At 35.5% G+C, this 12,389-nt stretch overlaps 1 protein-coding gene across 6 annotated transcripts in view; it reads left to right on the top strand.

The window, feature by feature from the left end:
* The window catches only part of CACNA2D1 (calcium voltage-gated channel auxiliary subunit alpha2delta 1), a 504,665-nt gene that overhangs the window by 51,792 nt on the left and 440,484 nt on the right, over positions 1 to 12,389 (top strand). Inside the window, exon 1 of one of the 6 annotated variants that reach the window (XM_058524554.1) lies at positions 7,161 to 7,372. The exons of the other annotated variants lie outside the window; for them this stretch is intronic. The gene's annotated coding sequence lies outside the window, so the exon portion shown is untranslated. Of the gene's footprint in view, positions 1 to 7,160; positions 7,373 to 12,389 lie in introns of those variants that run through there. 6 annotated transcript variants of the gene reach the window in all.

Below are 12,389 nucleotides of genomic sequence, written 5' to 3'. Positions count from 1 at the left end.
TTCTGCACTATGTACCCTGGAAGGAGGAAGGAATCCAAAGGTCTTTTTAGGCTTCTTCATGGGAAAAACAAGGTGAATGTCAGGATAACATCAACCTTAAATGAAACCACCCTTAGTAAATGGAGTTACTACGTCATGAAAAAGAACACTTCTTTCAAAATAATATAATTTCTATAATAAATATTTAAAAAATGTATTTCACTTTTATAGCCCTGTTAATCCCTTCATAATTAACATTTTCTACATTGGATACATAGTTTTGTACATATTTTTGTGTGAGTGGGGGAGGTGCTGTCCCATAACGTACTGCAAAACACCTTAAGGAAAAAAAGATGACTTACAAGTCGTTTGTTTAGGGGAGATGGGGTCGGACATCCTAAGATCGCTGGAACTGTACACATTCACAGTAATTGCTCAATAAATCCCTTTTCTAGAAATAGTGTTTTGCATCCCTGCTATTCATTTCTTTGCTAATTGGCTACTTCTTGTTGATGATGATTCCGTGAAGACCTGCTTTAAGGAATCCCTAAAGAATCTACCAAGCTTTAACTCTTTCAACTCCAGGCTTGCACAATTACCTGAGAGCAGGGAGAATACTCAGCTTTCTCAGCAGGCTTTTCTTTTACTCCAAGAAAATACAAAGGTTAACCCACAGATAAGGGTTAGTGACCCTACTTTCTATTAGAGGCAGATGAAGACCTACGAGAGGAGTTGCTCTCTCCAGTCTTATTCCTACAGATACTTTCACTGACTTTGAGTAAATTAAAGTGTTCTGATTGTCATTCAAATGAGCCACACCCACACTGCTCTTTAAACCTTTGCAGATTTCTGGAATGCTATTTCGTCTTCATTTTGCTTGTTCTATCCTAACTCCTGAAGATTCTAAGAAAGTCCTGCCAACTCTGATTGTCTTCTCCCCCGAGATCCTGTTGCATGTACATATTTTTAAACTTAAATAGCAACACAAAATAGCATGTGAGATATGTCTAATTTATCTGCTTACTTATTTTTACATATACTATTTTATATAATTCTCCCAACAACCTAATAAATTAGATATTGCTACCTGCATTTTAAAGATGGGGAAACCAAGGTTGAGAGTTTCTATGGTCACACATCAAGTAAGAATGAGGCATCAAACTCATGTTTCAGCCAAGTGGGCCAGCTTCATGGTTAGAAGGTTATGGGGCAGGGAGACTAGGAGGTCATTCTGGTAGAGATGATACTTTATGCTATTGTGCACCTAAAAGTGGCTTTATTAATAGAATATATATTTAATAATGGAGTTGAAATACAGAACCCAAGAAATCCTTAAGAAATCAGAGCCTATTAATATGTAAATGAAAATTGAAATTCAGTTGTTTGTAAATACCTTTAATGTGAGCATTCAAAGCTTGTTAATCTCTATTGTGCATTAAAATGTTTGGGGGTAGAAATGACAGCCAAAATGATAACTGTCTGTAAAAGAAAATAGTCTAGGGATTTAAAAATAATCTCCCATTTTTATTGTCTGATTTACCTTAAAATTATTTTTCCAATTGTACAGTTTTCTTCTCTCTTTTAGAGTATCAATCTTGAGGTGAGATCCTGAACATACTGCCTGTGGGGTAAATTTATGTATTCTCATCTTTTCTGCAAAAGGTGAATACTCTACAGGGCCTCACACTAATTGCAAGCAGGGTTTTTTTTCTATTTTTTTTTTTTCCTGAGCAGAAGATGTCACTGTGGAGAAGCAAGTGAGCCTCAAGTTTGGTGATCTTTGATGGCCCTGAATTTCACTTGACTGTTCTCTGCCTTCTAGACTGCTGCTGTTCTCTCATGTACCCTAGACTTTTTCATGAATTGTATGCGAAATGGAAAATACTCTGAAAAATGACCAACCAACCTGCATTTATTTTCACAGTTTTGTGAATTTTGCTCTCAGAACAGAGTCCTGGTGGTTGGAACATCTGGAATTTATTTTCTGATCTGTCTGCTCTCTAGCTAGTCACACCTCCATTTAGCCACTAGTAAAGTAAGCCACACAAAACAAAATTATGGCCTCCTCCTTTGATTGTGAAGTATAATGAAATTAGTGGAATATTTGCTAATTTGTAGAGTGAAAGTGAATTTTATAAGTAGAAAGTCAGTACTTCTTCCCTGTTTTCATATAAAAAGAAGACAACCCTGCCAGTGGAAAGTCAGATCTAGAGATGGAGAGTTTCACTCAGATTTAAATTTGAACTGAGGAACCTTCTCTGTGAACCCGAACAATTTATGCTATTCTAATATATTTTAATTTCCTTTGCTACTTCTCATTTGCATCTAGCTAAGAAAATAATAAAACTATTAGTACCATGTTTCCAGATATTTTTAAGAGGAAAATTTCTGAAATACTGTGGGAAAGCCAGTCTTTTAGTCATCTGAGTGCCTCAGAGAATTAAGTGTTTATTTAGGATCGTGAAGCCTGATATTTTCATGGTAGCTTTCATTGTTGGATCATCATATCAATATATTATAACTTCATAAATAACATTTGCCACCCGTGGCACTTCCAAGCATGATAAAACATTTGTGAATTTGAAGAAACATTAAATTTGGCAGTGCAAAACAAGCTAACAATATTGCTAAAAATGTATGTTTTTGACTCACATCTGATCTTCACTGATCCAGTATTTATCTTCAGTTTCACATAGAGAATAATACTCAAGAAAATGCCTTTTTTAAGGTGCAGAAAGATTGTAATAGTGGCAAAGAATGCTTTCAGTTTTGAAGAGTAGGAATGCTACACATATTTCCAAGAGCTATTTCACAAATATTTCTATCTTCATTAGTATTTTTTTTTTTAAGATTTTATTTATTTATTTTTTTCCCCCAAAGCCCCAGTAGATAGTTGTATGTCATAGCTGCACATCCCTCCAGTTGCTGTATGTGGGACGCGGCCTCAGCAAGGCCGGAGAAGCAGTGCCTCAGTGCGCGCCCCGGATCCGAACCCGGGCCGCCAGCAGTGGAACACGTGCACCTAACCGCTAAGCCACGGGGCCGGCCTTCTATCTTCATTAGTATTATTTCTTAAGATAGTTTATAAAAAAAAAAAGTGAGCCTGGAGAAGGGTTAACATATGGATTACTTCACTAGCTGTCATAGTAAGGGCATTTAATGATTTATAAAGGACATATGGCCATTGGAAATGATGTATTTTTTTCAAAGAAATATCTTAAGTGTAATAATTAATAATTAAACTGTCATAACTATTCTTTAACCACATGATATATAGTATCTTTCTATACCACCACTTTATACTATATACATTAAGTGTGTGTGTGTATGTGTGTGTGTGTTTATGTATGTGTAGAGGGTGCTGATCTAATTGCCTTAGATAGATATGATAATTTTTAATTGATTGTTAAAAGCCCAATTATCATAGTATATTTTTACAATGAAACAACAATGGACTTGGTATTTTTGCATATAGAGTCTTTAAATGGGTGTGGAAGTATATTTTATTTCACTCTTCATACCTGCATTGTGTATTTCTGCTAAGTGCTGGTTTTTAATGGACACTCCCTTGGCTTCAGAAGGTTATGACTACTATATTAAAATGTTATTTGAAACAAGAGCTAATTTCTTCCCTGAATCTCATGCCCAAATGTATCTCTAATGTATTGTATATTTTGTACTTTCTAATGATGTGTAATTGCATTTGGTATAAAAGTTTCCACAGGAGAATGCAGCAGAAAATAAGAACTGGGAATCTGGTTGATTAAAGGAGGGATATTCAATACTATAGTGTTTTGGTTTTTTTTTCTTGCTGAATGTGCTTACTGCAGTGGTTATTGCCATTTGACCAGGCAGAAGCTGCTGCTTACTTAATGGTAGCTGGTGGTCTCTAGGGGACTTGGCAAAAGATTCCAAGAATACATAGTAATTCCATGAACCAAAAATATTTTGAAATTACTTGAAAAAATTCTAACTCAATTATTTCTAGACGTGTTTACAACTCTAGACCTAAATATTAATGCCAGGATGTCATTAATGTTATCTAATAAAAAACAAACTTAAATAAAATGTCAGAAAGTATACCCGGTATAGGTGGTATCTTGTTGTAGTGATCCAAGAGTATTTGTAAGTGAATTCTTTGGAAAACAAACAATATGTTTTGTCATAAAAACAACAGGTTCCCAGGTCAGTTTGTAAAACTCATTTAACCTACGTGTACCAGATAGAAAATTAAAATAGAACTATTTCAACTATATTTGACCACCAGGCTTTCATGCTCATTTATTCATCATGAGCAATAATGGGAGACATTTGTAGGCACTAAGGGTGGAGGATGGAAGTGTGGGAGCAGAAGAAATATGTATAAAAAAATCCCTTTCCCTAAAGATCTAATAATCCCTTCCATTATAAATTACAGTCCATTCCAATTTGAGATTCTAAACTTTCTCTCTTGTTCCGGCAATGGGAGTGAAGACTCTCCAGCCTCTGTGGGCAGCCAGTAGCGGGGGTGGAAAGGGAAGGATGAGCAAAGCACAAGCTGAGCAAAATGTGATCTTGCTCTTCAGGGAGCTTGCAATCCAGAGGGAGGGCGGACAATTCTTAGATTCATTGTCTTGTGAAATAGTGGAGTTTCGTAGAAGATGCTGGAAAAAAGAGGAAGGAGCTATCATTAATGCAGATAGAGGAGAGAGATTTGCATCAGGCCCAGTATTTCAGGAAAGGCTAAAGGGTGCAGGGGCATTTCAATACATTAATTTGATTTATGCTCCATCTACATGCATTAATTTATTCTTACATCATGCCCCATTTCCCTTGTGTCTTGCATCAACATTCAGGTAACAACAGTTCCATCCTTGCTATTTTCAGCAGTGAAATTTACTTTCTGTTGATTTCTGCCCTAACTTCTACACATTTCAAATTACATGAAAAATATCTCTTTCTCAACCAGCTAGTTATTTTCATCGTTTATGTACAAGACAAACAAATAAGCTTTACGTTTCTTTTATCTTTAGCATTTTAATGCAATGTTCACTTCATATTGTAAAACATAAATTCTTTCTAGGACAAAAGTATTTTTTCCTTTCTTCTCATTTTAGTATCAGTGATCTCTCTCTCTTTTTTTTAATTTCAAAATGTTTTACAACTAATTGTATCAGTCTGCGGGGGCTACTATAACAAAATACCATGGACTGGGTAGCTTAAATAACGGATATTTATTTTTCACAGTTGTAGAGGCTGGGAAGTCTAAGATCAAGGTAGGGACCGATTTGGTTCCTGGTGAGAACCCTCCTCCTGGTTTGCAGACAGCCACTTTTTGTCAGCCACTGTGTCCTCGTATGGCAGAGAGAGAACATCTCTCTCTTCCTCTTCTTATAAAGCCACTAGTTCCATCATGAGGACCCCACCCTCATGACCTCATCTAACCCTCTTTATCTCTCTAAGGTCCTATCTTCAAACATAGTCACATTAGGGATTATGGCTTCATCATATTAATTTTGGGGAGCACACAATTCAGTCTATAGCATTGAAATAAAAAAACCTACAGAACTTCTTCAATTGCTGCATTAATTCTCTGCTGTTTTAGTCAAATGAAACTTGGTAAAGGAGAGATTTAAGTATATAGTACAAGTAAAAAGGAGCTAGTTTTTCTGTATATTTCACCATTGCATATTTTCAGCACTCACTTGGCTGTGTATGGTGGATATACACTTCATATAGACTTGCAAATTTTTCCAGAAGCTGCCTTTGCTTGTTTAGTTTTAAAAAAATCATTTGGCTTTTCAAATGTGTAAAACTTTGGTCATCTACATTCCTTTGTGTAAAGAGGTATTTTATAAATATTTACTAATGGCAACATTGAAAATTTTAATTTGTGTAAAAAGAACTTTGAAGAAAATAGGAATCTAGCATGTGCATATTAGTAAATAAGCATTAATATCAAATAAACTTAATTCAAAATAGGAGAATTTAGGTAAAGGGATGGAAGTTCCTATGACATGGGTACAGGGAGAGTAGAGCTCAGATGATAAACAAAAGAGGACATAAATACTGTGCTGGTTCCTCCTCTGAAAGCCTCAGCTCATTAAGTGTTTCTTTGAACTTTTCATACATATCTGCTACTAATTTATTTTGTGTGTATGAAGACCAAACATACTGGCCATTTTTAACAGAATTCCTGAGCACATTCTCTCTGTCCCTTATTTCAAATATCATCATTCTTCTGTGATGCCCTTTCCCTTGTAACTATTAAAAATCCTCTTCCTTCCTTCTCAGTCTACATATTTGCTGCTCTATTTCTCTTTAGTGCTGTCTCTTCCAAACAAGGGCTGAGTATGAATAATTGATTGGCAAGTAGTTTTTAGTTCAGAGTGGCGATGTTACAGCTGGCAATCTTGCCTACAAGCATCGTTGGGATGAAAAAATGTAGCCTCAGGGCCAATTTTTCTCTTTTGGAATAGATCAGTGGCCCAAAAATCTCAGTAAAACAAGCTGAAGCACAAGTTCTATAAACTTGTCTGGTGGAGAAAAAATACCCAACATGAATTATCATCTATTTTCTGAGCAAGGCTGTATTTTAAAGGACAAATGTGTAAATATCCCTAGTGGTTAATTTTACAACTCGTACTGACTTCTAGGTTACTAAATAAAAATATCAGTATGAGTCCTTCTACTGCTGTGGAACTGATGGTTTAGAAGAAATCACAGTGCCATTTCGATAGAAACAATTGAATGATTGAATCCCAAACCTTAGACAGTGAGAGACTTAAGTTATCTGCAAATCTCTTGCTACCATTATGTGTTTTCCTGCAGAAGTGTCTCTAAATATTTTTACCCTTTTGTTTTTAGAACAGACATAGTAAATATTTATGAATACCAGTCGTATAGTAGATTTTATACTCTTTCTGTATGTCTAAACATGTCACTTGATTAGTCTTAAATACCAATAATTCATCTAATCTTTGCAGAAGCACCATTTTAGGCCATGTAACATTTACGGTATCACAAAGCATATTATGGAGGAGGTGGTCTCATTACACTTACTTAGACAACTAATAACAAATAGAAGGTCATTTTCTGATTTAAGGGGTCACTTTCCTTTCTTTTCTGGAGGGCCGCCCTCCCGCCCACTGCCCCTCCCCTAACAGTTCGCTGAATAGTCTCTGTGAATGGGCCAGCACGCCTCTCTTTAGGCCTCAGCCACTCTTGGTGCAACACTTGAAAAGAGCACGTGCGGGTCAGAAGTGAATGGGATAGCCCAGGATCACTGCTGGGAAACATGTTCATGCAAGTTACAAACTAATCCGGGAATGACTTCAGACAAAGAAAACAAAAGAACACTTTAGGTTCTAACTCACCCACTTGACAGAGGAGATTTCCAGCATGAGAAGCCATGGTAAGGACTAGTTGCTTCGGTTTTCCTTTCACTTTAATTCTAAGGAATTTTAGAGGTGAAGGACAAAACTCTGGCCATCAGAAAATCAGGAAATTCCCTTAAATTTAAAAGATTTGCTATATGTAGTTATTCATCATATATGTCTGCTTTTTCACTAGAACTCTGTGCATATATAACCCAGCTTCAATTTGAATTTTATGTCTATTACTTTGGGGTTCAAACTCAGTTATTTTTTTTTTTATTGAGGATGCATTCTTCAAGTTAGGAAGCTTTATTTTTCTCCTGGAAATACGGTTTTTAAAATAGTCTCATTTGTGATATGGGCAAAATAAGTCCTTTACGAAAAACTGTTTCTGTTGATATTTTTGTATTTATTTACATACTTATAAGAATATAAAACAATATAATAGAATATAAAAATAATGCAAAATTAAAGACAGGAAAAGGGTAAATGTAAGTAAGAGGCTAGGGTAATTTGAATGCAAATGTATAAACCACAAGATATTACGTAGTTTTTAAAAATTGGCCTGCAAATTTTATTTATGAGTTTCCTAGAGGCCAAAGTAAGAGGGGAAAAAATCTCTTATATAATTTCTATATGGAAGTAGTGCACTAATTCCACAGGGGAGCTTAAGTATTGTTCCTAGTACTTAGATCTGAAAGAAATTCTTCCCATCGGTTTTCAATACATGAGTTATTGAAAGATTGATAACTGTAAGACTGCATTTTGTAAACTTCTTTCCATTATAGATCAGTGTATAATAGCGAAGTCAAACTTAGGAAAAGTAATTTTACAGGATTCTAAGATAATGTGGTCCAAGAACATAGCTTTGATCCACAAATAAAATCTAGACTCCAGAGGAACGTCTTTTAAACTGTCTTCCATAAATATTGTTTCTTGTCATCAGGCTAACGATAAAGGCAGAATATATTCTCTACAGGACCCTGGAGTCTAGATAGTCTTTGTTGCTTATTAAGGACATATTTATATACATTAACAGTAAAAGAGCAGTTGGTAGGTTAGGAAGTTTTGTGAAAATTCAATTTATATGATTAAAATACTTATTAAATGGATACCCTTCCCTCCCACCTGCCACCTATCTCTACAAAAAAATGTGTTCCAAGAGAGTATCTAGAGTTACAGCAAGCTTTTCTTTGTATAATAGTTCTGGATCACCCCACCACATGAAAAATTGAATAGTTAATTCTCTAAACTTGTTCTCGAAACAACCAATGATTATGGGATATTTTTCTCTACGCCTGAGCTTTGATATAAAGGAAGAATTGACACAAGGTTGATATTAGGAATTATCTGAAAGCACAAGCTGGAGTTGTTGTAGACTTATTTGACTCTTTTATACCTTTGTAATCAGTGATAAAACTAATTTTTCTATTTAAATTTTATCATCTTTGGAGGTGAGAAAATTTGAGAGTTGAAATGAACCATACTTTAATGCCAAATAGAAACTTTTTGCTCCTTGATTAATGTCATGGGAGACAATTGGAGAACAGAATGTGAATGTAATAAATGTTGACAATTTAAAAGTAATACTAGTAGTGGAGAAGAGCTGGGTTATGAGGTGAGGGTAAGTGGTGAAGGGATGTGGCAAGGTACTAATTGTTTTCACTTTTCATACTTTGGGAGTAAGAAATATTGCCTAAAGCCTATGGATAGTCTAGTAGATTATTAAGATATTGTTTGTTAAGGTGAAAATAATGGAAAAGTTAAAAGTAAAATTATAACTAGGAACAGTTGGGAGAAGGGAGAGAGAAAGATGTATGGCTATATGGGGGAAAATAGTAGAGTAGTACATGTGAGTTAACTTCCATATATTTCACAGAAGGAGGGAGTAGGTACTCCCTAAAGCTGAAGAATCAAGAAATGGAGACAACAACAGATTATTTCAAGTGTGAATATGGGTAAAACAAGAAATGTAAAGAGAAACTGAAAAAATTGATTATATCTCCGTGGAATAGAACTGGGTATGAAATGAGAGGAAACTTTTCTTTTCATTTTATAACTTTCCATACCATGTATTACTTTTATATTTTTAAACAGGTAATGAGTAAATCAGTGGATATATTAAGTTTGAAATTTTAGAAATTTTCCGAGTAGTCAATACTATTTGAATGTTTCCGAGAACAGTACAAATCCTTATACACACACACACACAATGCACACATACACGTTTTCCTAAATGCTATTTTCAGAGTTCAGATATATGTAAATAAATTAGATAAGCATGATTATTTTTGTAAGTGCATATAATTGTTATAAGGATAATCATCAAAGAGTATGTTTGTATTTGTTAAAGTGCTTTACAAATTTTAAATGGTTAAAAATGTTAGGTGCTTCTATTATTTGTCAAGGTTGTTTTTGAAATGTTTTTCTCGGGAGAAGTGTCATTCAAGAAGATTAAGTGTCCTGGCTAGGATCTCACAGGCTGTGCATGACAGGGAATCCCAATTCTTCTGACTCTGAATCCTGAACTCCCAAGTAAAAAGATCAAGTTGAAGTTTAATATATTTAGATTACATACGCTTGGAAAAGGGTCTGTTTTGTTTTGTTGTTAATGGCAACCACATGTCTTAATGATTTTCTTCAATCTTACATGATTGACATGACCTCCTAGTAGTTATAGTTTTAGTATTTAATGGTATGTGGTAGGAAGGCCAATCCTGTTTTCCACCAAGTGGACTTCAGATTTTATCTTTTTGGGGTTTGGAAGAAAAGTGTTGTGATGTTATTTGATGGCGTTATAAAGAGGGATCTAGAAATGTGTGAATTCCTGCCAAACACAGCTCTTGTTTTGGGAGTTTTCAGAGGAGTTGTATATATAAGTATATAATTCAGGGAATAAGACCGTCATAGACCGTCTACAAGTGACTGATAGCCTAATGCAGTGTTGGGAGCTAATGGCTTAGCTGTAAATAATCTCTTGTGAATCTAAAATTTGGGCCCAGAATGCTCCAGTATTTGTGGAAACAGTGAGAGCTAAAGCAAGACAGAGAGAGAGAGAGAGAGAGAGAGAGAGAGAGAAAGCTAGGTCCACAAAGGGGACTCCTGCTTTCTTCTCCATCCGTGTTCTTAGAACTAGAAAGAGAACAAGTGCATGATGATGTTATCATGTGGCAAAAAGCAGAAAGTGCAAGAGAGATCTTTCCTCTGAAAAGATCTTTCCTTGCCCTTTAAGCCACAGTAACTCCTGATTGTTAGTATTCACGGGCCAATCAATATTTCAAGTGTGAACCAATAAGATTATGAAATCCTTCCTTGAGGTAGGGCAAGATGAGGATGTGAGCTTCCATCCAGGAGGAAGGAGGCAAATGTTTCAAGTTACAGAGGGAGAGCAAAAACATTCCCTCTCTTACAATCTTTATTGGAGTTTTCTGCCTGCGTTCTTGACAATTTCCCCAAACTTGCTAAGAGCCAAACTGTCCGTAGTAACTTTGTAGATAAAATTGGGGCCAAGACAAGCCAACATGGAGAGATGAATCTGACAGATGGTCACAGTTGCAATGATCTAATATAGCAATCCTGATCTAAATGGAAAAGAGAATCTAATACCTTCCAAAGCAACTCTGAAGCTTTAATCAATAACTGAAATGTTAGATTTTGGCAAAAGAAGAGATGTTAGATTTTTAAAGCTGACTATACGACCCCAATAAAAAAGAATCAATTTTTATTAGGAATGGAACTTGGCAGTTTTGCACAATACATCCAGAATTTCCCTGACAAATTTGAGTGATGGATTAGCTTCCTTGGAAATTAGGTAATTTTTTGTGACTTTACCGTGATGCACAAGAAACCTCAATCAATAATACTTGTATTGGAGAACAATTTTGAAGTAGGCAAACAGCATGTATAATACAGTGTCATGCGTATATAATTATCTCAGCATGCCAACTGGTGGGAAACAATCTTCAAGTGGCAGAAAATTAATAACCCTCCATTTCATTACTCAGCATTTTATCCAAAAGTTGTGTTGGTTTTGTTTCTGTTTTCCTCTATTGCCCAAGAGATTTTCTTAAAAGTATAAACCTGACATTGCTCAACGCAGATTACTTTTATCAACAGTGAGCTGAAATGCTGTTGAAAGCCAAATATTTTACTTGTCAATGTCTGAGAAGGCTAGTCGCAAGGAAAAATTTAATTGGGCTAGATACTATATGAAAATTCCATGCAAATATAGATTCAAGAGTCTAACCCACGTGAATACTTCTAAATTACATTCAGAGGTATATATTTGGAAAAGAAATGTGGAACTGTTCATTTCAGATGAGAAGAATTTAACCATTGCTGACACTACTGAATTAATAAGATACCTGCTGTTTTGGAATATTTATTGTTTACTTACCGTGAACAGAATCTTCAGTTCCTATTCAAAGGTTATATTTTACCTCTTGGTTGTTTCTCTGAAGAGAACATTAGCCTTGTAGTAGGGAAGTAAAGCAAAGACAGTTTCTGCTGAAAATCATGAGTGTTATGCTAGCATTGTCAAGTTCCCAGCTGTTTTATATTTGTGATAACAATAGGGTGAACTGTAAAAGTGGTGCTTTGTGCATTAAAGCTTGTTTCATTTGTAGCGTGTGAATGACAGGTATTTATTAAGCTACTTAAGACATATAGCAAGATGAAAAAATATCCATTAAAAGCTCCTAGTCATTTAAAAATATCTTCTAAAGAATTTAAAACTAAATTTGATAATGTTTGGGATCCAACTACATTTCTTACCAACCTCCCAAGCTGATGAATTGGACAAAACCAGCCAGACTTTTTTTGAGAAAAGAAACACAGATTTCATATATTTCATGCGAGTTAAGTGCCCAATGCCCTGAAGATCCCTTTGTGCCACCTATTTGCTGTGCCCCCCTCTCTCTAGCTGACACAGAAACGTGGTGACACGTGGCCTTGTTCCACTGACTGATAGCCAATGTGTTTTCAGTCGTTAGGATTGCTCCTGGAGCCAGGGGAGCCTGAGGCATTCACCAGTAACTGATTGTCACCCCTGAGACC

The sequence above is a fragment of the Diceros bicornis genome, chromosome 3 (assembly GCF_020826845.1).
Source record: "Diceros bicornis minor isolate mBicDic1 chromosome 3, mDicBic1.mat.cur, whole genome shotgun sequence".
NCBI classification, from domain to species: Eukaryota; Metazoa; Chordata; class Mammalia; order Perissodactyla; family Rhinocerotidae; genus Diceros; species Diceros bicornis.
Note: the sequence above shows the minus strand (reverse complement) of the source record. Positions and strands in the feature narration are given on the sequence as shown.